Here is a 22,925-nt window from a genome sequence, read left to right on the forward strand (position 1 = left end):
AGGAAGCAGAGCGTAAAGAGGCACAAGAGGCACCATAAATGCCAGCACAGGGAAGCACTCCGCGTGTCCCAGGAGGGGATACTAGGAAATCAAGGAAGGCTCCCTGAGGAGGTGACTACTGAGATGTGTCACGTTGACCAGGGGGAGATGTGGGTTCAAGGCACTTCATTCTCTCTTCTCACCACCAATTGCCTGATGCCTTTTCTGTGACTTTTCTGTCCTAAGTTTACTCTTAATGTTCATTTCAACCTAATTTCACTTGAAAAGGAATTCTGGGCTCTTATACTCCCTGGGGAACAGCCGTGAGCCCACTCTCTTCCTCATGATCAGTTTCTGAGCAGAATTTTAAGAGGGCACTAGAGAATAGCTTTAAAGGAGACGCCCTCCCCCACCAAAGTAATCCTCCTGTATCCCTGGCCCTTTACGTCCCTGGAAACAATTCCACATTGTGGCAACTATGGTCTGGTCTCTCCCTTGTACAATGTGCTCAGTCTCCTGCTTCAGATGGCGAAGTAAGCAAAATCCATGGAGGGGCTTCTTACCACCCTCCTCGTCGGGTCAGCCTTCCCCACTACCTCCCTGCCTCGTGGCTTTCTTCAGCGCTTACATAAGAAGATTCCTATGAAATGGCTACAAAATGAAATCTAAAATATCAGAGACATAGAAGTAGTAAGCCACAGGTCTGAGAAAACAGCTGCATATGAAAGGATTAGGAAATAAATTAGAAGAAACTCAAAGGATTTAGAATCCATTTCAGGTGCACTGCAAGAAAATCCTGCCAGTGTGGGGAGAAGAGGTCCAAGTTAAAACCCAGGCAATAAAGAGGATCCATCCGTTACTGGCTGCCTGATAATGTTCTACCTTGAGGTTTATAATTCTTCTTTCACTCCTTAGCACTTTCTAGGACCAGGCTCCTCAAAGTGGAATCAGGACCACTTGCATTAGAATCACCTGACGGACTTGTTAAAATGCAATTTCTGGGTCCCCAGCAATTCTTAGGCATTTTGAAGTCTGTGAACCACAGATCTCGGTACTATATCATTCTTAAGTGGTTGCAATACCCATGCTAAATCACTCAGTTAAACTGCTCTTTAAAATTTGAAGGAGACATCAGTGGCTCAATTGATTCTTTTAGAAATTGTTAAGATTCTAAAAGTAGTAATGGTGCAGTCACACTGTGACCGGTTTTAAATGATGTAAAAGTTACACACTGAAGTCAGAAAGATCTTTGCAAAACATAAATGTGGTCACATCACTCCCCTGGATAAACACTTCAGTGATTTCTCATTGCTCTTTTGGTAAAGGCCCAGAGCCGTGGTCCCAACGAGCCCACCTCCTCAGCCTAATCCAGGCCTGGAGTGTCCCCTGCCCAGCGTTCTGGTCTTCAGTTCCTTCAACATCCAAGTCCGCCCTTCACATGAACTTCACACACACTAGCCACCCGCAGGGACTCTTCTTTCCCCAGTAAAATCCGTTCTTCCTCTTCCCAGATCTCCCTGACTATATAAATCCCCCTGCTGTAGGCTCTCCCAGCATCAGCCCTTTCCCCCACAGTCCCTGGCACAGTTTAAATGTCACATTTATTTGTGCGATCCTTTGAGTAATGCACATTTCCTCCACCGGCGTCTAAGTAGCCCATGACATCAGCTAAAGGACTATTTTGTTTTCTTCCCTAGGAAGGAAACCCACCATTGTTTATGTATCACCTAGCACACCCATGGAACATAGCTGGTGCTCATTAAATATTTGTGAATGAACAAAGGAATTAAAGAGTATCTAAAAAGCAAACACTGGAGGCAAACGCCGACCCACAATAGCCACCAGGAATTTAAAATACACTCGGATCCCTCTCCTAAAAGTTAAAAGCTCCAGGGTCTCTCCAGCACCCTGAAGACTAAGTCCTATGGCAGTTTCCCTTCCCCTGCATATGATACTAGATACCTTCTTTTGCATTTACCACTTCAAAAGGATGAGCCCAACTCTTCCTAATGCAATTCCTGGATTTTGAAAGGAGAGTGAAGTTCAACATTATAACTGCTATTATGCCATTTCTCTGGGCCTTGCATTGATCTAGTTATGAAAAATTACCCTAAAGCCTATTCATTGTCTGAAAGACATACGTTGAAATGAAAAGAGACCTGGTTTCCATGATGACTTACTTCTTATATTTGTGGACACCTTCGTGCGTCTTATCATTCTCGGGTGCCAATTCTCAGACTGTTTCACTGCATTTTCAAATGCTAGAATTGTTAGCAGCATATCTGAATGATTTCGAATGGCCCTCAATAAGTTGGCCATAATTACAACACAATCTCTACTATGGTGGAATGATATTTCACGGGGATATAAACGAATCAACCATTACTGCCCTCTTTTCTCTGCCATCTTGCTGGCAGTAGGCCTTGGCTCAGGTAATGAATGGTTTGTTGCCCTGACTGTGCTCTTTTACATGTTCCTGAAGCAAAGCTCTCACAGCAAATTGTTCCCAGCTAAACACAATATTCCAATGTAATGGGTTCAACTGAGGCAAAAATGAATTGGACAAATGGACGGAGACTTGGAAGCAAAAGAGCGTAGCATTCGGTACGCTGCAGAAAAGTCCTCGATTTTGAAAGAAGAGTGAAATTCAACATAACAACTGCTATTATACCATTTCCCTGGGCCTTGCATTGATCTGGGCAGCCAGCCTCCCTGACAAGTAAATTTCCTCATCTGTAAAATGGGTCCAAGGTGAATTAATATGTTTGACTCACTGTTAATCTGATATATATTTTGGTATGGATATAATTCTCCAGTGATTTACTGTAAATCTATATTTCACTATAAAAATCTTTTTATGGGTCTTTAAACATTTATTTAACACTGGATCCTATTTATAGCTCTGCACTAATCCTGATATACAGTAAAGAGGCATTGTCACACAACTGACAATCTAGCAGCTTAAAAATCCATACTTATCACCCTGTCTGGGAGAAGAGAAAGTGATGGAGATTTTTATTGTACACTGAAGAGAGTATATAATTTGTCAGGTACCAAACAAGATTTGATTATAGTGATTGATAAGTGACTTTTCATGACTATGGTAATAGGAGGTACGCGGACTATACTTTTCAAAGCACAAGCTTGGAGAAGTAGTTTTCATTCGGCACATTTCTCTCCTATACCCATACTTCATGGCAGTTTAGTGTCTGCATTGAGGTTGTTTTTTTTTTTTCAACCACTCCATAAAAGCCATTACCAAGTGGCAGGTACATGAACCACTACTTAATGAGCTGGTGAGCCTGTCAGCTAGTTGTTGCCTTCCTGAAGGAACAGAAAGTAGAAAAGGCATTCAAACAAACTGGCAATAGCCAGACAGAATGAGTAGAAATGGAAACAGGTGGCTTCTACTTAGGTGGCCATAAAATGAATTGTCCAACCTGGGGCACTTTTGAAAGAGAAAGTTGGTACACTTAATCATGCTGAGATGACAGAGCTATACTGGGTCTGTGCACTTAGGATTACAGACGTCTTACTTTTATTTTTCTATTTTTCATCTCCAGAATATTTTCTAATCTGATTTCTAGGCTCAGGTTAAAGAAGAAAAATTAATACTTTCCTACCACCCACCTGCCAATGAACATTTGAACTGTCCCCTACTCACAGGAAGTTCCAAATGATTCAGAAAGGGACACTTACAAAGCGTTATTGGAACCATTGAGCTAACTCCTTAACATACAACATAATCATATGAATCCCAGTTCAACCGAATTAAAGTCCTGCCAAATGCTCCTCCACTACTGCTTCACAAACTGGGGGTTTCTCACTGGGCTCCAATCCGCGCTGGACAAGTACAAACAGCCCCCAGAAGGCTGGATTCAAGGAAAGGGAAAGACCCCCAATTAGCAACCTCCATTCTCTCTACCCAAAGTAAAATAATAATAAAACAGTAAAATCCCAGGTTAGCTGTCAGTGAATGGGGGATAGAGATCCATTTACAAGAGGTTTTATTTGAGGACCCCACGTTGCTAACATGATTTGTTATGTCACTTCTTTTAATTCACAATTGATGGTAATTTTACCTGACCTGTTTTTCAGCAGTTTACTTCTGCTGTATTCTTGAAGAAAAGATATGTAAATCAACCTAATAGTCTAGTCAAGATTTTAGAAGGAATTCCCCAAGCTACTTAAAGAAGATAAAATAATAGATGTACATCTTTAAATGATTTTAGCAACGTATTTGAATAAAAAACTTGAATTAAAAACTACTGAATTAGTACTAATAACATCAACAATAATAGCAAGTCCAACCCAATGCTTTTGGGGTATCCTACTTTACAATTATTAATATATTTAATTACCTCAGCAACTCCAAGATGTAGAGACTTATAGTACGCCCATTTGAAAGATGTAAAAACTGAGGCTGAGGGCTTCCCTGGTGGCACAGTGGTTGAGAATCTGCCTGCTAATGCAGGGGACACGGGTTCGAGCCCTGGTCTGGGAGGATCCCACATGCCACGGAGCAACTAGGCCCATGAGCCACAGCTACTGAGCCTGCGCGTCTGGAGCCTGTGCTCCGCAACAAGAGAGGCCACGATAGTGAGAGGCCCACGCACCGCAATGAAGAGTGGCCCCCGCTTGCCACAACTAGAGAAAGCCCTCGCACAGAAACGAAGACCCAACACAGCAAAAATAAATATAAATAAATTAATAAACTCCTACCCCCAACATCTTCTTAAAAAAAAAAAAAAACTGAGGCTGAGAAAGGTAATTAACATACACCAAGTCAACCACCCATGAGAGTCCAAAAGATAATTTGAACCCTCAACCAACAAGTATGTATTTATTTAGCTTTACACCTCAAAGGCTTTTCCCTTTTTCCCCCAAATCCATTCAGTCAGCAAATCTTTTTTTCATCAACGTCAATATCCTTTCCTTTTGGCTTGAATCCAGCTTGAGGGGGGAGGGGTTGGCCCTCTGGAAGTTGCCTCTTTAAAGGAAGAGTATTGGCCCACTACTCAGACTTGAAGATGGAGTTGCATTTACACAGGAAACACACTGCTTTATTTATTCATTTGACCAAGATCGTGTGTTTATTCGGGTAGGCCTAGAAGGAAAGGGCTTACAGCTTCCATCTTTCCTTGGCACCTCCCTCCTGCTGTACCATCTAATCTATCTTCCATGTGGCCTTGGGACTTAGATTTCTTATTGAATTCCAACTGTGTCTTTTCCTTGCCTAAAATCCTTTAGCACTCCTTTCCGCTCAATCCAAATGCCCAGCTCCCAGAAGAGTTGACACAAGGCCTCTCTCAAACATTCTCCCACTACCCTGATGGCTGTATTCCCTGGTCTTACCAGGTTCTTTCTTTTAACACTCAGCTTTCCAGATCCTTCTCAAAGTCATTTCAGTGTGAGCTCCTTCCTCTGTGATCTGCACACACTGTAAACACACATTTATCACACTCTATAATGACTATCTATTAATGGATCTGTTTCCCCTCCAGCCCCTCTCACCACACTGCTCATATGAAGCGGGTCTTATAATGACCAGCAAGAGACTTGACTACAGGACATAAAATGCGATCAAAATGGCTGCAGAATGAATGAATGAATGAATGAGTGAAGTGTTATGATGGGTGCTGTAAGCCCAACAGTATTTCAATTTAATAATATTTATATGGATATTTAAGTATATGGCACACATTTTAAAAATATACTACAATTAATAAATAAATCTTTATTGTGCTTCTCTCATATTAATCCAGGCAAATGTTTCTCAAAACTCTCAAAGAATGGACAGTAATTGAGAAAGTAGTTCTAACGAGTTGAACTCACTTCTTGGCAGTAAAGTAAGTCTAAGGATGATGGAAATATATTCATTCCTTGAGAAAAGTTTTGATTTAATGTGATTTATTCTGACTTGCTATAAAAGTGATAAGCACTGGAGAAAAAAGGATTTACCAGGTGATATAATAGTTTCTTTGCTCCTGAAGACCTTTCAATATTGGGAGAGCTACATGGATATGTATGTGTGTGTGTGTGTGTGTGTGTGTGTGTGTCTTTCTCACACGTACACATACATACACAATACACACTTACTATTTAGTGTATGAAAGGATCAGTCCTATTCCCCCAAATCGAAATTTCTGAATACTTGGTCACTTCCTATGAATGGCTCACAGTTGGAATAACTAGGTCACATGGCCCACTATAAAAATGCTACTGTGAAAATGATGGGGTGGGGCAGTGGTGAGGGTGGGCAGGAGTCAAGTAAAAACCAGCCTTACTGAGTGTTATTGGAATTCACTCTTCACTCAGCCAAAAATACGCAACCTAACCAAAGTCCCTCCACTGGTTCTACCTCCCAAGCCACATGCCTTCTGGTGGGCAAGGGCAAAGCCAGCTGTGGCTCTGCATCTGGATTAAAGAGCCTGAAGACAGAAAAAAAAATTATTTTGAAATGCACTATGCTTCGAAATTAAGGGTAATTGTGTGTAGCAGCCTGGAAAATATAGCTCATCCAGGACTGCTCAGCCACAGAACCCCACAGCACAAAACGCTGGCTTTCTAAATTCAATCTCAAGCTAAAAAAAAAAAAAAAAAAAAAAAAAAGGCACAAAGGGCGGAGGTTTACTGTAGGGCTGTGACTTATAAGAAGGCGACTTCCTCGGGGAGACAAGCTAGTACACAAGCTGAACAATCTCTCTCCATCCCTTAAGCCCCTAGAAGCTACTCTGCTACAGCAGCCCGACAGCGAAGGTAAATAACAGGTTGACAGATAATTACATAAGAAAACAAATGTGGCAAGATTAGGACAGAAATCTAATGGACAGAGTGGAAAAGGACTCCACATATAGCAATACCTTAAAGCAATGTCCTGGTCATGCTAATGGAACATCAATATTTATTACTACCCAACTAACCAAGGCGTATTTTACCAGCAGAGGAGGCATTTCACCCTGTTAACTCATTCCCAAGCAGACATTTCCTTAATCTTGTGACAGAGACCTCTGAACGAGCCCAGCTGAGCTTTGCGACCACCTCCCTCATTTCACTGATCTTATTCGCATTACGTGGAGGTTATAGCTAACACAGTAACCAGGGGCCAGAATTCAAGACCCTGTGAGGAAACTGAGGCATAAAATCACTAGCTAGTTTTTTTCAACCAGAGGGTGCCAGGAAGAAATACACATGAAATTCAGACTTGAAAGCAACTTGGGTTAGGGAGACAATTGCAATTATAGGAGGAGAGGAAGCTAGAGAGGAAATTTGGAGAACTAGAGGAAATAAATGAACATAAAGGATGAGACCACCCATCTGTAAATAAACCACCTTAGGGCAAAGGAATAACCAGTAAATAGAAAACTGGGGCACTTATAACTGCTGTCAAAAGTCTAGCATGTCTGATAGCCCACAGTTGAACTAATTTATGCAAGAAAACAAAACTGTGGGGCTTCCCTGGTGGTGCAGTGGTTGAGAGTCCGCCTGCCAATGCAGGGGACGCGGGTTCGTGCCCTGGTCCGGGAAGATCCCACACGCCGCGGAGCGGCTGGGCCCGTGAGCCATGGCTGCTGGGCCTGCATGTCCGAAGCCTGTGCTCCGCAACGGGAGAGGCCACAACAGTGGGAGGCCCGCGTACCACAAAAAAAAAAAAGAAAAAAAAACTGTGGTTCTTACTAGGAGAAGGAGGTTAGCAATTGGCAACGTCTGGAGACATGTTTGGTTATTGCAACTGGATGCTGTTACTGGCATCTGGTGGGTAGAGGCCAGAGAAGCTAGTAAACTTCCTACAATGCACAGGACACCCCCCCGCAACAAAGGATTATCCAGCCTCTGGATAATCAATGTCAACAGTGCCAAGGTTGAGACTGCCTGATATAAATGGTCAACATAGAATGGGCAATAGCCTGCAGGAAGAAAAAGAAGAGAATCAGTAGCCTCAGCATCACTCAAGGGAGAAACCATCCTGGTTAAGAACTCCAGTCTCTGGTTCACTTAGTTGGTATTAATACATGGGGCAGAAGCAGCAAAAATTGTGACTAGCTGGAAATTACTCTGTTAAACATATTACCCCCCCAAATTGGTCCCCCCCCGACCCCCGCAAGTGGTTCCATGCTTTTGCTTTCACCATGACTCATCCACAGAGAAAAAAAAATGCTGGCTAAAGAATATGTGTCTATTCCCCTCGGCCAACATCATTCTCATTTTTGATTAATGAATTGCATTCTGGCTTATACGCATCAATATCATGAGCTTGGGTGATGGGCATGCTGTCCCTGAGAGAAGGATCTCTGACTCCCAGGACTAAAGAGGTCAGCTTTAGAATGGGATATCCAAAGGGAGGCACTGAAAGACTTGGCCTCGGTGGTGGCAGACACATCCCTAGGTGCCATGGTAACCCAGGGCACAACCATCAGAACCCAGGGCATTTCTACCAGCATACAGGAGTGAAGGGCCCCCTGGGAGGGCCGCAGCATAGCTCAATGTGGGGATCCTGGCCTCAGACCAGCCTAGTCCAGGAGAACCAACAAGAAGAGTAAGTATTCAACACAGGCATCAAGGGGCACGGGCAAGAAACAGCAGGGTAAAAAGAGTCAGAAAAGGTGGGTGTAGGCTCAGATCTACTCTCCAAATATACTAGTGACATTTCATTTCTCCAAGCCACTTCTATAAAATGGGATATGAATACTATACCAGTTCATCCCCACCATTTCGAAAACAGCATTCCAGGAGGAAGCATGTCAGTTGCCGGCACATGGAGGAAAATGCTGCATGGATCCTGTGACTTCAAGCCCCCTGGGGCAACGCTCAGTCAGGGCTTACTCAGTCCTGCCGCCCTCAAACCACTGCTCCTTAGCCGGCAAGTACAACCCACCCAACCCATAGCAGTCCTGGAGCCCAGCAATTAGTATGGACGTTTTCCAGTGTTTTCTACCATGGGAAGTTTTGCTCCCCGTATTAACTGTTAGAACGAAAATAGTCAAAACTGTAGCCTCAATTCCTAAAATTGAGGTTCCAATAATAATCTTGCTCAGATTCTGGAAATCAGTGTTTGCGGGGGCCTAGAACACTGACTGAGACTCATCATCTCATTCTATTTATACATGTGACTAATTTCTCTACTCAGCACTAGGCCAGGTTGTTGCTGTGGTTAATTCTGTTTGATGAGCTAGCATCCCTTCTCCCGCATGGATTCCTACACAATACTTGGCTGTTCACCCCACCTTAGGCCAGGGACAAAAATCTGCTCAAACAGACCTGCACTTATCCTGTGAAAGCTTAGAAAGCATAGTACTAAGTCACAAGTTAAATTAATCATGGATCAAAAGCGTGATTTGAGAGCTTCAGTTCTGGCTATTATCTGTAAGTTCCAATTGTTGACACTCAGACAACCTAAATTATCCAGGGAACTGAAAACTGCAACCAGTGTTGCATTGTGCTTGCAGGCTGGCTTTGTTGTACCTAAAAATGCTGTGCTTGGCATATTCAAAGGCTTTCACGGGCCACACGCATTTCATGGGAGCCACACTCTGTACCCTGGATGGCTGGTCTTCAAAATCCTGATGTTTTGGACAGTGCTGAAGTTCTCAGCCTTTTTCTTCTTTGGTTAGCCAGTCCCAAGCCCTGGTCAGCTAAGAAGCTTAATCTGATTGTGTATCACAGCAGTGTGGCTGCCACCAGAAGAGATTACTTCTGTCTTTGCAAACCTCTGAAAGTAATTAAAAGCATGCATATGGGGACCGTGAGGCATAAAATATGAAAGGAAAAGTTCAGTGAAGTAAGGTTCCAAAGACCTCAAAACCTTAAAGACCTCAAAAGCTTAAACTAAAACTTGTCCAGAAAAGAGTATTTTCACTCGTTTTATTCTAACTTAAAGAGTTATTACACATAATCTACTGTCTCTCCATATCACTAAAGTGAAAAACATATACTTGGCCCTCCAGCTTTGCCAAGACATCAGCCTCGGGGCCTAGCAGTAGTATTTTAAAAGTTAAGTCAATGACGGATGCTTTTACTCCATCTGATTCAACATTTGGAAACAGCATCTCTTGCAGGAGATTAAACCAATAGCATTTTGGAGGGCGGGGAGCTAAGTGTTTTTTAAAGTATGGCCCTATGAACCACTTTCATCAGAATCCCTGGCAAATGGTTTAAAATGTACATTCCTAGGGCCTCCAGAATTATTAAAACAGACTTTTTTCATCATGACCCACATTAAGTGATACACTTGACATTAAGATTTGGTGTCCGTTTTGAAAAACACTCAATTTTCCATTGTGCTCTCTTCTATTTCATGTTTTCAACTGCTGGTCCGGACCTAATAAATTGATATTATGATCCATTCCTAGTCGTAATGCTAAGCTTCAAAAACACTAGACTAGTTAATTAGAAGCAGCAGAACTGGAGTTGCACAATTAGCAGCAAACACTTGAGGCTTTGTGATGCAGAGAGGGTTTAGCAATTCCCCACCTTTTCTACGTTCAACAAAATGAATGTCTTATAAATCAAACTACCCACTTGGATGGTTTCAGGCATTGAAAAGTGGTTGCAGGCTTCAGTTCCAAACCTTAAGGGTACCCACCGTCTTAGACCCGGACAGGAAATGTCCTCCATAGGAATGATTACCTCTAAACCTTCAGTGTTAAGAAAGATAATAATGTCAGCAAAGTGTGTGCTCAGAGCCCCTTGGCACACCCCTAGCCACATCCTCTCTGCAAGGCTTCAAAGCACTCCCTTCCTCCGCCTTTCCCCACCCGTTCACACCCAACACCCAAAGGGGTATATTACTTTAAAACACTCAAATATTGCCCTATCTCAATTTAATAAAGGCTTATGATTTAGCAGCACTGTAGAAACCCCTCATCCATTTTCTCTCTTTCATTTTTCTTCTCCTGGGCATTTCTCATCTCTCTTCTCCCCAGCATCTGCCACCCAGCCCCTTTCTGTCTCCCTCACCTTCTTCCCTTACTCCTCTCCTCTCCTTGTCTCCCATCTGCTGGGGGAGTGGAGTGGGATACAGTGGATGTCTCTGGATTCACTGCACTCACAGTAATTCCCTTCTTCCCAGGGGAGTCTTTCTTTGGCTAAAGCACCACACACTTTTAAAAGACATTCTCCAAGGAGAGTGATGACACAGACAGCAGATCTGAAGCAGTTATGCGTTATTAATAAACTGTTCTGGTTTTCCACTCCCCCAGGGAATCACCTCTCTGTTCCTTTCTTCAGGCTGAAATTCTAAGGGGAGGAGTTTACTCAAGGTAGAAAGGGATCTGCAAGAAGTGTGGCTGGGCATGGGGAGAGGACAGAGGAGAAGAAGCAAAAGCCCGTTACCTGGGCTTCTTACTTGCTGCTGATGCTGCAGTATTTTGTTTTTGTGGTATATTTCCCTGGTGAGCCTCTCCCATAAAGGCATATCTTAGTCAACAAGTATTTCTTGAGCACCTACTATGTGGGAACCAGTCTAAGTTCTGGACCTGTAAACAAGACAAGGTTCCTGCCCTCGTGGATCTTCCATTCTAAGGGGAGAGACGAACAATAATCAAACAAACAAGTGAACATATAATGCCAGGGGGTAATAAGTGCTAAGAGGGAAAACTGAGTGACTTAAAAGGACCAGGGAGTGGCTGGTTGCTATTTTATATGAGGCAGTCAGGGAAGCCCTCCTGCAAACTGACAACTGGGCAGAGACCTGAAGGAAGCAACGGAGTGAGCCACCTGGACACGGTGGGGAGAGGCTCCTCATGAGAGAACTTGGTGTAAAAGAAGAATGTAAGGCAGTCAGAGTAGCTGTAGTCAAGAAAGGCAGAGAGATGAGACACGCGAAAGGGTTGGGGGGGAAAGGGGGATAAGGCCATCAATAGGACCACCCATCCTGTAACCCAGTGACTGCTCCAGGTCCTGAATTCCACCAGACCCAGGTCTGGGCCAGCCTCCCAGCGCGCCCCTCCCTGACACCTACCAAGCTTCTTCCCTAGTTCCCTTCCCTCCTCACACCATCCCCCCTGCAGAGTCCCAACACTCTAGGTCATTCCCTCACAATTTCCCCAGAGGATGTACAATCCATCTAATTAAAAATAAACAAAAGTGAGTAATAAGTGTGGTAAGAAATCAACATGAACCTTTAACCACAGCCCTTAAGAGATAGGAAATGTACCATAGTAAAGAGCAGGTTCAGAAGGTCAGCTGTAAGGAAGAAAAGGCTGCTACTTGACAGCAGGGGATCTGACCTTCTAACTCAGTGCCCAGTTCTGTAAAGTTGATATATAAATACGGGTCATTAATTACTTTTATTTACTAGTTCGGTTAGGGTTAGACAGTAACTTTTATTTACTTTTATTTTTTTTATAGACAAAAAAATCCAAGAACAACAACTCAGAAATTCTTCCACTGCCCCACACACCACCCCCAAGTCACTGGAAGCCGTAAATGAGGAGCCTGTGGCCTCTGCCTCCAGAGGCAGAAACCCTTGCAATAGGTTCTCTGAAATCTTAAATATAACGAACCAGATCCGCATCATTTATGGCCAGTGGTGTTAGCAGGCCCTACGTCTGGGGCACTGGGCATCACGAAATATGTATGTCCTGCGAGTCCCTGGAGCTGTCCAGAGGCCCGCAGAGCAGGGTCACTACCGGGGCCAAGCGCTAGGCTTTAGGTCAACGCAGGTCCCGCCGCCAGCAACCCCTGCCCGGAGCAGCCAATTTCAAACAGCCCCTAGGTGGCAGAGGGTCACTCGGCTCCGGAGCCCCTCGCGGTCACACACAGACACACACACACACACACAGACACGCACACAAACACATGCTCGCCGTCCTCGCGCGCGCCCGCGGCACCACACGGACTTCCCAATCCCAAACGCACGCGCGCACCCCCGGGCCGGCTGAGTTCTGTATTTCCTCTTCCTCAAAGCTACTCTTGCGATCTCGGCCGCCCCTCTCTGCTCGGATTCCAGGGCCCCCGAAGCTCGGCTGCCTTCCTTCTCTGCAGGCGCACCCGGTGCGCCCCCTCTCTGATGCAGGGATCACCCATCGAAGCCCCCCACCTCCTTTCCCGGTCCCAGGGGGGACTTCGGCGTGTCCCCGGGAGGCGGGTATTTACTAACAGTCGCCCGGGGCTCCCAGCTGCCCCAACCGCCCCCTCGCGTCCCTCCCGGCCCTCCACGCCTCTAGACCATCACCGCCCCCTCTCAGGAGCGCGCTCGCCGGGGGATTCCCTTCCATCTGCGAGCGCCTGAGAAAAGCCGGGAGTCCTAGCTGCCAGTCCCTTCTCCCGCGCAGCCTCTCGGGTCTCCAAGCCCACAATCACACACTCTCCCTGTCCCCAGCCCCCCGGCGCCAGCAGCCCAGCCCTCGGTCAGCCCCCTCCAGCCCGCCCTGACCGAAACATCTCTGCGGGTTCCCTGGCCACCGGCCCTGCGCTCCCTCCTCTGCGCCCCTCCCTCCGCTCCCACTCGCCCTCCCGCCGCCCCCTCCGCCCTGACTTTCCCAGCTGGGGCTGAGTGCCCCACGCGCCCGCAGCCTTCACCCCGGCGGCCACCCCCCGCCTGCGCCGCGGCGCCCCCAGGGAGAAAACAAAAGTGTCTCCGCGGCGCCCAGAGTCCCCCCGCTCAAGACGCCTCCTCCTTGCCCCAGCTCCCTCCTCGGCTCCGCTGAGGTCAGCGAGTCAGGGCGCCGCGCCAGCCCAGGAAACTTTACGAACCTGCCCGGGGTCGCAGGACGGTGGCGGCGGCGGCGGCGGCGAGGGTTCCCAACAATCAGAGCTCTGGCGACCCCGCGACCACTGAAGGGGGACCGGAGGGTCTGTCGCCCAACTCGGGGCCCCGGCGGTGTGAGTGGCTCTGCCTCTATCCCTTGCCCATCCTCGCCGGTTCGCGCTCGCCAGAGAACACGCACTTACACTCCGGGTCGGCCGGCTGCTGCGCCGCCGGCGGCCGCTGCTCTCACTTCCTCTTCCTTCCTCCTGCTGGCCAGAGACACATTTTGCATCTGCAAGGCATCCCGAGATTAGCCGCGAAATCTCCTCCCGAGCGGACGCTGCGGAGTGGCCGCCGTCGCCCCCCGCACCTGCGCCCGGACACGCGTGGTTGGCGCGTTCGCCTCCAGCCGGCGCCCTGACGCCGGCCCACTGCACTTTGCCTGGGGGATGGGGGTGCCCACGACTTTTTGAAGTCCCCCTACTTAAAAAGAAGAAAATGTCAAACACCGCGTACGCCTCAGTTCTGCTATAAATAATATGTGTGCAGAGCATGACTTCTCGAATGAGCTCACACGCGGCGTTTTGCAGGCACTAACTCCGTCACCCTCATAGCGCCACCTCCGGGAGGCCGAAAGTGCGCGGCATCTTTTTATAAGCTTTCAATTTGGGCAACTGGTTTGGAATTTTGAGGAGAAACTTCGGTGGGCTGTTTTAAAGCTACCTTAAGAGGCTGATGTGTTTGTTTTGACGTTCTGCCTCGACCCTTGGACGGCGCTACAAAAATAACAAGAGAACGTTTCCTCCTCCTCAGTCACCTGTGCATTTACCGACCAAAGGATTTATTTCTCATCAATTAAGCCAGGGACTCCCTAATTTTGCATAACTTTGCATAAAGCAAAACGTTCTACCCCCAATTTGGTATTTAGGGTACATTAGTTGATTCATACAACCTACTTCAGTCCTTTTCAAAGCAGAAATCAAACACGTTAACTCCGAATAGCTGCCAGGAGGGAAATTGACAATTGTTGGAAGGAGAAACACCTGTCCTCTCCAAATTCAGAAATATCTACGCTGGCTCTACCAGAAAAGGCAAAGGCAGTTGCTATACATTCCCTGCAAAATGACAAAGGAGGTAAGTCGGGGGCAGGGAGGCATTAGAATGTAAGGTGGAAGCAAACCTGTTCTTTAAGTTTCAATCCCACCCCCTAGCCCCCCAAGGAGACTTAAATTTTAACCATGTGCTGACTGTCCATTAGCAGCCAAGAGTTCCAAGCAGCTATTGAACGCTTGAAATGTGGCTAATGCTGAGATGTTAAGTGTAAAATAGACACTAGACTTCGTGTGAAAAACAGAATGTAAAATAGCTCGTTAATAATTCTAACGTTCGCAAAAAAAAAAAAAAATAATAATAATAATAATAATTCTAACGTTGATTACATCATTCCAACAAATGATAGTTTAGATGTGATGATTCAGCTGGGTTAATGTATTGGGTTAAGATATAAAATGTATATTATATACACTAAAGATAATTTCACTGGTTGGTTTTTACATTTTTAACACGACTACTAGGAAAAGTAAGATTATACACATGGTTCTCATTAGCGGCTTACATTATATTTCTAATGAACTGCCTTGATCTAACCCCTTATTATATGCATAACCCCAGGAGGCAGTATTAGTAGCTGGAATATTCGGGTCCAGACCATTATAAACCAATAACTTAAAACAGTATGATTCCAGGAAAGTAATTTCACTTCTTTGTTTCTTCATCTGTAAAACAGTAATGATACAATAATAACAGTCAACAGGGCAGCTATCAAATGAGGTAATTTAATAAGCAGTCAGTAAGTGGAGCCTTTACTAATGATGATGAGATGCTTATAGTGATAAGTGTGAATCTGATCCACAACTTTCTAGCTAAGGCACATAAAGACCTTTACTTTAGTGCAGACACCATGAATACTCGGTAAATGTTAGGTGTCATAATTGTTCCAAGGGTAGACAGGGAACTTTGCACAGCAATTAGACAAATCCACCTCCCTGTAACCTTTGGTCCCAGCTCTGCCCTCTGCAGTTAACACAGAGTAAGTCACATCCTTCCTGCAAGAGATAATCTTTCAGATCTTTGAAGATAGACCTAGAATTCTACCTAAACTTTCTCTTCCGAGGATTAAACATTCTCAGCTACTCTAACTCCTTTTCATGTGATATGGCTTCAAATCTCTTTCACTAATTTTTAAAGGACACCTGTCTCTGCCTTTTAAAAAAGTTAGTTGTCATATAAATTAACTAGCTAACTAACCATTAAAAACAAGTTATAAGCTCTTGTCAATTATTTTTCAGATACATCTCACTGTGGATCCCAGTGCAAGGGGAAGACTGTAAATTCTTTGCTGTGTTACGATTAGGCCATGTGCATGCTTATGAGGTTAGTCTTGGAAACCAGTTTCTGGTCCACCTTCTCTAAGTCTCTTTGGATTTGATTCAGGCATCCAGTGTCTCCCCATGTCTGCAGGTTAGGTTAGAACACTAGGGTCCTGGATGCTACTAAGAAGCTCCCTCCGCCATGGTGGGGATCAGCATTCTTTGGGTTCACTGGTTCATTCAGTTACTAATGATCTTCTTAACTGTGCAATTACCAAGCCTTATTTTTCTATTGTATTCATAAAGACATATTAGATGTGTCAAATGCCTTAGAGAAATCCACCTTCACCCTGGGCTAGCTGGTGGTCTGCAGTGGGCACTTTGTGTAGAGCAGGCTGTGTGGTGGTAACATGTAGAAGGGCTCCATCTCTGGACTTGGTTGTTGGATATAAATTCCAGCATTGCCATTTACTAGCTGCATTACCCTATGCAAGTGACTTATCTTACGGACTAAAACCATACCTACCTGGGAGGGTTGAGTGAGGATTCAATGAGTTGATACAGTAAAGCTCTTAGAACAGGGCTTGGCACATAGAAGCACTCACTAAATGTTAGTTTAGCTAGTATCTATAACAGTCCTCTAATCAGTAAATAAGAGCAACATCTCCTCCCTTTCCCCACGCATCAGTTTCTACCCATAGGGCAGGGAAAGAGCTAGTATCACAACTCTGATTTTATTTCATCTCCTGGTCAGAGACTGGGCCGTTCAATCATCAGGTCATGCTGTGGCAGGAGGGTGGCCATTTTATAATAAGGATCAGAATCCAAGGGCAGCTCATCACTAGTACTTGCAGTAAGTCCACCAGGGCAGGGCTAGGCTCTCTGCAGATGGGCCAGCCTCATCTACATCTCAAACGGTTGGGGAAGTGGACTCAGGATCTCCCCTATAGGACCACGCATCTCAGTTTCAAGATGGCTAGGAGAAAAGGAAGCATGGCAGAGAAAGCTGGCTAAAGAACAAAATTCACTGAAGCCTGAAGTCTAAACTGCTTCCCGCAACCATGCTTACAAGACAGCTTTGCATTGTTGATGGATAGAGAGGTATTTGGGCGAATTTCCCAGATTTAATAACTCGATCCTGTGTTTCTAACATCTTTATTCTTCCTTGTGTTTACAGAACTCCAAGAGAGGAGGGATGAGTACCCAAATGTCACCATGAAACCCCAAACTGCAAAAATGGCCTGTTATATTTTTAATCAATGATGACTCATGTTGATCAACTCTTTCCTTCCTAAGCATTCACAAATATTCATTTCTAATTCATTTTTAAAAAACACTTACTGAACTGCAAATAAGCCCTGTGCATTTAATAATACATTTCATAATTTGCTTCAGAATTTTGCCTCAAATCAGCCTCAACTTCCTTGATCTATAGCTTGAAAAATCTATTCTCTTTTCCTGTCTTAGAATCAGGCTCACGATGGCTTGACTCCAGTCTTGAAACAGCTCTGGGGGTAGAGAGAGTGACCTCAGCTCCAGTAAGCTGCTGTACCAGAGATAACAATGTCTGGGTAGCAGGCAGACACCTGCAGTACAGAGCCACTGGGGTCAGCCCTGGGACAAGCAGAGTGACAAGGGGGTCTGTGTGCCAGGGCCTTCCTTCTCTCCATCATTCCTTAATTCAATGTGCACTGAAGGCCTTAAATGTGAGCTACCGTGGGAGGAAGGGAGGCTACAGTGGTGAGCATGAGAAGCATGGGGGGCCCCTCCTGGCACTTCCAACCTAGTTAAGAAGACAGAATGTAGTAGAAGAACATAGTAATAACCAAATATTGAAGTACAATGTGGAGGCAGGGATGCTACCATCACCTGTAAGTCTCCCTGGGAAGCTCTGCTACAGTTGAAACCCTGAAGGGTGAATGAGTATACGTTAGACAGGACAGTGGGGGAAGGCGGTGGGCTGGGTAACGGGGAGGGGTTCTAGATCAAAAAACAGTTTGCACAAAGGTCTATAGGGATCATAGTGCAGGCAGAACCTTAAAAAAGTCAATTTGGGCCTCCCTGGTGGCGCAGTGGTTGGGAGTCCGCCTGCCGATGCAGGGGATGCGGGTTCGTGCCCCGGTCTGGGAGGATCCCATATACCGCGGAGCGGCTGGGCCCGTGAGCCATGGCCGCTGAGCCTGCGCATCCGGAGCCTGTGCTCCGCAACGGGAGAGGCCACAACAGTGAGAGGCCCGCGTACAGCAAAAAAAAAAAAAAAAAAAAGTCAATTTGGTTAAAGTGTGAGAATATCAAAATTGAATCTAAGAGCACAGGGCAAAAGCCAAAATTTGGAAGCCCTTGTCAGTCATTCTGAATATATTAAGGATAATGGGAAGGCACTGACAAGTGTTTTGTTTGGGATTTTTTTGTTTTGTTTTGTTTTCCAAGTGGACTATTTTAAGCAAGAGACTATCATGGTTGGTTTTTTATTTTAAAGGTTCATCCTACTGAATAGAGAATGGATTAGAGGGGAGACAAAAAGGCACGTGGGAAGAACAGATAGGGAGTTATTGCAGGAAGCTAAGGCTAGAGAAGATGGAGCCTAAGTCACCAAAACCAAGGGGCTGGGGAGAACTGGAGAAACGGAAATGTTACAAAGGAAGCAGAGGGCCTGTAGAACAGATGGTCGGTCATCCTAGTTGTAGAGGCCCACAAACAAACGATTTGCTTTTGCCTTGCTACCTCGGCCCAACCAAACACTGAACTTGGTTGGTCTTCTTGTAACCCTGTGTCCAACATGGTACTACCTGCAGCACTTGCCCCCAGGTCAAGGACGGGCTCGAGAAATGAAAGGGATGACTCTACTCTTGTTTGGCTACTGACCATTTCTGTGACACCATTATTCTGGGTTCATGCCCAGCAGATCCCCATTTCATAGTCATTATAAATTGTCCAGTGGTGGAGGACACCCATCAAAACATGTAAACTTTACTCCCTGTACCAGCTCCCTCTGCTCTAGCCATCCCACCCTATTTTTAAACAAAAAATGTCTCTATGGACTGCCAAGTCATCCATTAACCAAATGCATTCTCCTGTTTGGATTTGTGTTTAGCAGGGCATCTATCAAGACTTTCAGATCTATATCCACTCTCTACCTCCCCTTGCCCAAAGAATGATGGCCAAAGAAATTGCATTGATCAATAACTCAAGGAATTCCTACAGTGTTACAGTAAACTCTGACAAGAGGACTGACCCACCAGTCTCATCAGAGCAAACTCTGCAAAGTATTCAAATGTCCAGGCTTGCGGAGTTTACAGATATGGAAAGGAATCCCAGCTCTACTTCTTAATAGCCATGTGACCTTGAACAAATTATTGTATTTTTCTCTGAGCCTATAATATGGAGTTGATTATATGATGATACTTCTCTCAAGCAATGCCTAGCATATAGTAAATACTCAGTAAATTTAGCCAAGATGAATGTTAACCACTCTGCACTAGTAATGGCTATTAACCTCTTCTATAATGGTCAGGTGGGAGTACAATAATCTTTATTTTTTCTTTAAAAAATTTTTTAAAGAAATATATGTCAAATGTTTTCTTTAAATATAAAAGAGTAAATGAAAAGTGCAACTCTCTCCCCCCCACCCCCGCCATCTCCAGTCCTGGTCCCTAGAGGTCAACACACTTAATCATTTCTGTTTTTAATTATTTAGGTGGTTAGTGCCATAGTTCTAATTGTCTATACTATTATCTCTTGGTTTATCAATTTCATACAGTATCTATTTACTCTTTTCTATGAAAGATTTCTAAAACTTTGGCTTACCCCCTCTTTCTCAATTCTTCTTCTTTCTGATTATAACATCATATTTTGGTGTTTTATTGATGACAGTGTTTTATTTATTGACACAGACCTTCTGATATTATCATTCATGTCACTTCACTTTCTCTCATTCTTTTTATCCTATGAGTCTTTATACTGTCCTCTAGGAGAGTACACTGGCTCTGTCTTCCAGCTCGTTAATTCACTCTTTAGCCTTGTCCATTCTTCCCTTTATTTTAGTTTTTTGTTTGTTTTTGATGATCAAAATATTAATTTCCAGATTCTCTAATCGACACTTTTTATAATTACCTCTAGTGGATGCTGTGTGCACCACACGAACCCCTTTCCCTTTCCTTTCTATCCTCCACCCCCACCTCAGGACCAAGGTGCTCAGTTGTGGAATCACCACCCTGTCCCTGATCCCCCCAGGCTGCTGAGAATATCAGTGTTGATACCTCATGCCTGAGTACCTTTCCCTGAATTGCCCTCCCTTGCCCAGTTCAGAGCATCTCTTCAAGGCCATCCCAGCTCTAGAGCCAAAAAGAGATCAGCTGAGGTTTCCTCCCATTTTAATTTTCTCTATATCTGATCCAGTCTACTCTCCAAAACTCTGGTGGCCTTTCTTTCTCCTTCCTTCCCTCCCTCCCTCCCTCTTTTCCTTCCTTCCTTCCTTCCTCCCTTCCTTTTCTGGTGTGGCTACAAACTCTTCTTTTTAGCCCCAGGGGGGTGGGACTAGAGGAGGACTAGATGTGTGTAATTATGACATTATATTTCCAAACTTAATACTAGTTTTACATTTGCAGTGTTTATTATATTTATATTCTGCTACCTTCTTTCCTGACACTATAATGAAAGTTTCTTTATATAGTGTCTATTAGTTGATTCTAAAAATTTTAAAGCAGAGTTTACAGTATTATATCATATGTTATTACACATGGCAGAGCCAAATAGCATGACTGCACTGAAAGAGAAGGAATATAATCCTATGTCATTAAACCAGTCACCCCTGAAGAAGAATGTGTCAGGAGTCAAGACTGAACAGATTCTCTCTTCTAAAGTCTGTCAGTTGTCCACAATTTGGGTATATTTTAACTTACTTCATGGAAGTATTGTCACTTTATGGTTTTTTCCCTCCTTGGAGTCTGAAATTGCCAAAACATATTAAAGTCTTCCATGTCCTTACACATGGAATTCACTTTACTCTTGAAGACATTCTCCACAGAGCCTTCAGATTTTCTGTCCCATTGTCGCCTACTTCCTCACTGTTTTCCTAGAATTTCTTTCCATTACCCTCTAGTTATGTCCCCCATTTCTCGAATACCTTGTCTTCTGCTTTCTAAGACTCTGTTTTTTTTCACTGAAATACATAACCAAAATTTTTTTTTTAGAAAGTGTGAATGGAAGGCCAACAGTTCTGAGAACCTTCATGTCTGAGACTATCCTTACTTTGCAGTTACATTTGATTGGCAGATTAGTAGCCATCAGAACTCTTAAATGGCTTCCTGTCTTCCAGCTGATAAGAAGTCAGAGGTCAAAACCATCTTCTTCTTTTGTGGTTTGCCTCATGTACCTGTGTGTGTGCCTCTGTATATGTGTTTTCATTTCTAGAAGCACTTAGAATCTTCTCTTTATCCTTGACATTCTGAACTGTTGTCAGGATGGAAATGGGTGAGGGTATTTTATCACCGTTCCCTCTTGGCACTACATAAGCCTTTCAAACGAAGACCTGTCCCTTTCAACCTTGGGAAATTTCTTTCTGTATTTTCTTCATTTTCATCTCATTTTTTATATTCTCTTTTCTGGAAGTTCTATCTAAATCATTGTTGGACCTTCTGTATCACATCTCCTTATCTCCTACATTTCTTCCCTTTTTTTGCTCTGTGCTTTTCTAGAAGATTCCTGACTTTATCCTCTGACCCTTTTAGTGAATTCTTTTAGTATCAGCCGTCATGTTTGTTTGTTTGTTTGTTTGTTTGTTTTTAGTATTTCTGATTGTTCTATTTTTCATAGCAGCCAATTCCTTTTTTAAGGACATGTCTTCGTGAACCTCTTCCAAGATTCTAATTAAAAACTGTTTTGTTTTGTTTATAAATTCTCTGTTTCCAGAATTATCTGTTAATTTGAGGTTCATTTTTTTCTCTTTGTTCACCTTGGTTCTTGTCTCTGGGACTGATGGTTTTCTTTGATGGTCCAGTGATCACAGATTATCAGTTTATATTTCCTAATATTTATATCTGTGAACACGGATAGTATATGTGTAGGTATTTTCAGGCATATCTTTTAGTTTCTTCAGACAGTAGCTTTCCATTTTTAACTAAGTGGTAAACAGTGTTGATGCTGATCACCTCTAAATATAGGTGGGACCCACTGACCGAGCTGTTCTGTACTCAGTCCTTGATTATTGCTTAATTAAATTCCTTGATTACTGCTCCGTAGTCCATTCTTGCTCCCAGTGCCTGCAGCCGCTGAGCCAGCATAAGGTTTGCTGGACAGATCTGCCCCTATGTCTTTGTATCATCCTTCCCCTGTGTCTCTTCTAAGTAGCAGCTCCCTCCACTCTGATAGATGATCACGAAGATCTAGTCCACCTTCCATGCTACATAATTTCATCAAAACTCTGGCCTCTGTTCCCCCATTCTGTTCTCTCTGTGGTTACCTATTGATCCCCTTTTGTATATCTTTACTGTTATTTCAAAGGAATTTTTGGACAAAGGTGAGAAAACTCAAGTGTTCAGGCTACCATCTTCAACACAAACCTCCCTTAATTTTCCAAATCACTTCACTCTAATTTAGCACCCACTTACTGAGTTGGCTGGAGATCCAATCTCAGTTGATTGTATAGGTCCGTCACCCCCTCCACGATCATATGAGTGGATGAGAATTTTATGGGTGACCCCCAAAGAGGTCTTTCGGTCTGTGGCTTCTTCATGTTGGAGCCTCCATGTTGAGGGCTGACAAGTCTGCTGGCATTGCAGCTCACTCTTTGCCACGCATGGAGATCTTGCTTGCCGTGGTTTCCAAAGCCCTGGCGCTCAGTTCCCCGTGCTCTGGCCCCCATGCAGCCAAGCTTTCCCACTCATGAA

General features: G+C 44.3%; 1 protein-coding gene across 5 annotated transcripts in view; it reads right to left on the reverse strand.

Annotated features, from left to right (window-relative positions):
* Positions 1-13,929, reverse strand: part of ELMO1 (engulfment and cell motility 1) — a 576,489-nt gene extending 562,560 nt beyond the window's left edge. For 3 of the 5 annotated variants that reach the window (XM_060107541.1, XM_060107542.1, XM_060107543.1), the window contains exon 1: positions 13,675-13,917. The gene's annotated coding sequence lies outside the window, so the exon portion shown is untranslated. Of the gene's footprint in view, positions 1-13,674 lie in introns of all 5 variants that reach the window. The other 2 variants (XM_060107546.1, XM_060107545.1) reach the window with 2 other exon arrangements.
* Positions 13,930-22,925: the final 8,996 nt, after the last annotated feature.

Source organism: Mesoplodon densirostris, chromosome 9, assembly GCF_025265405.1.
Source record: "Mesoplodon densirostris isolate mMesDen1 chromosome 9, mMesDen1 primary haplotype, whole genome shotgun sequence".
Taxonomy (NCBI): Eukaryota; Metazoa; Chordata; class Mammalia; order Artiodactyla; family Ziphiidae; genus Mesoplodon; species Mesoplodon densirostris.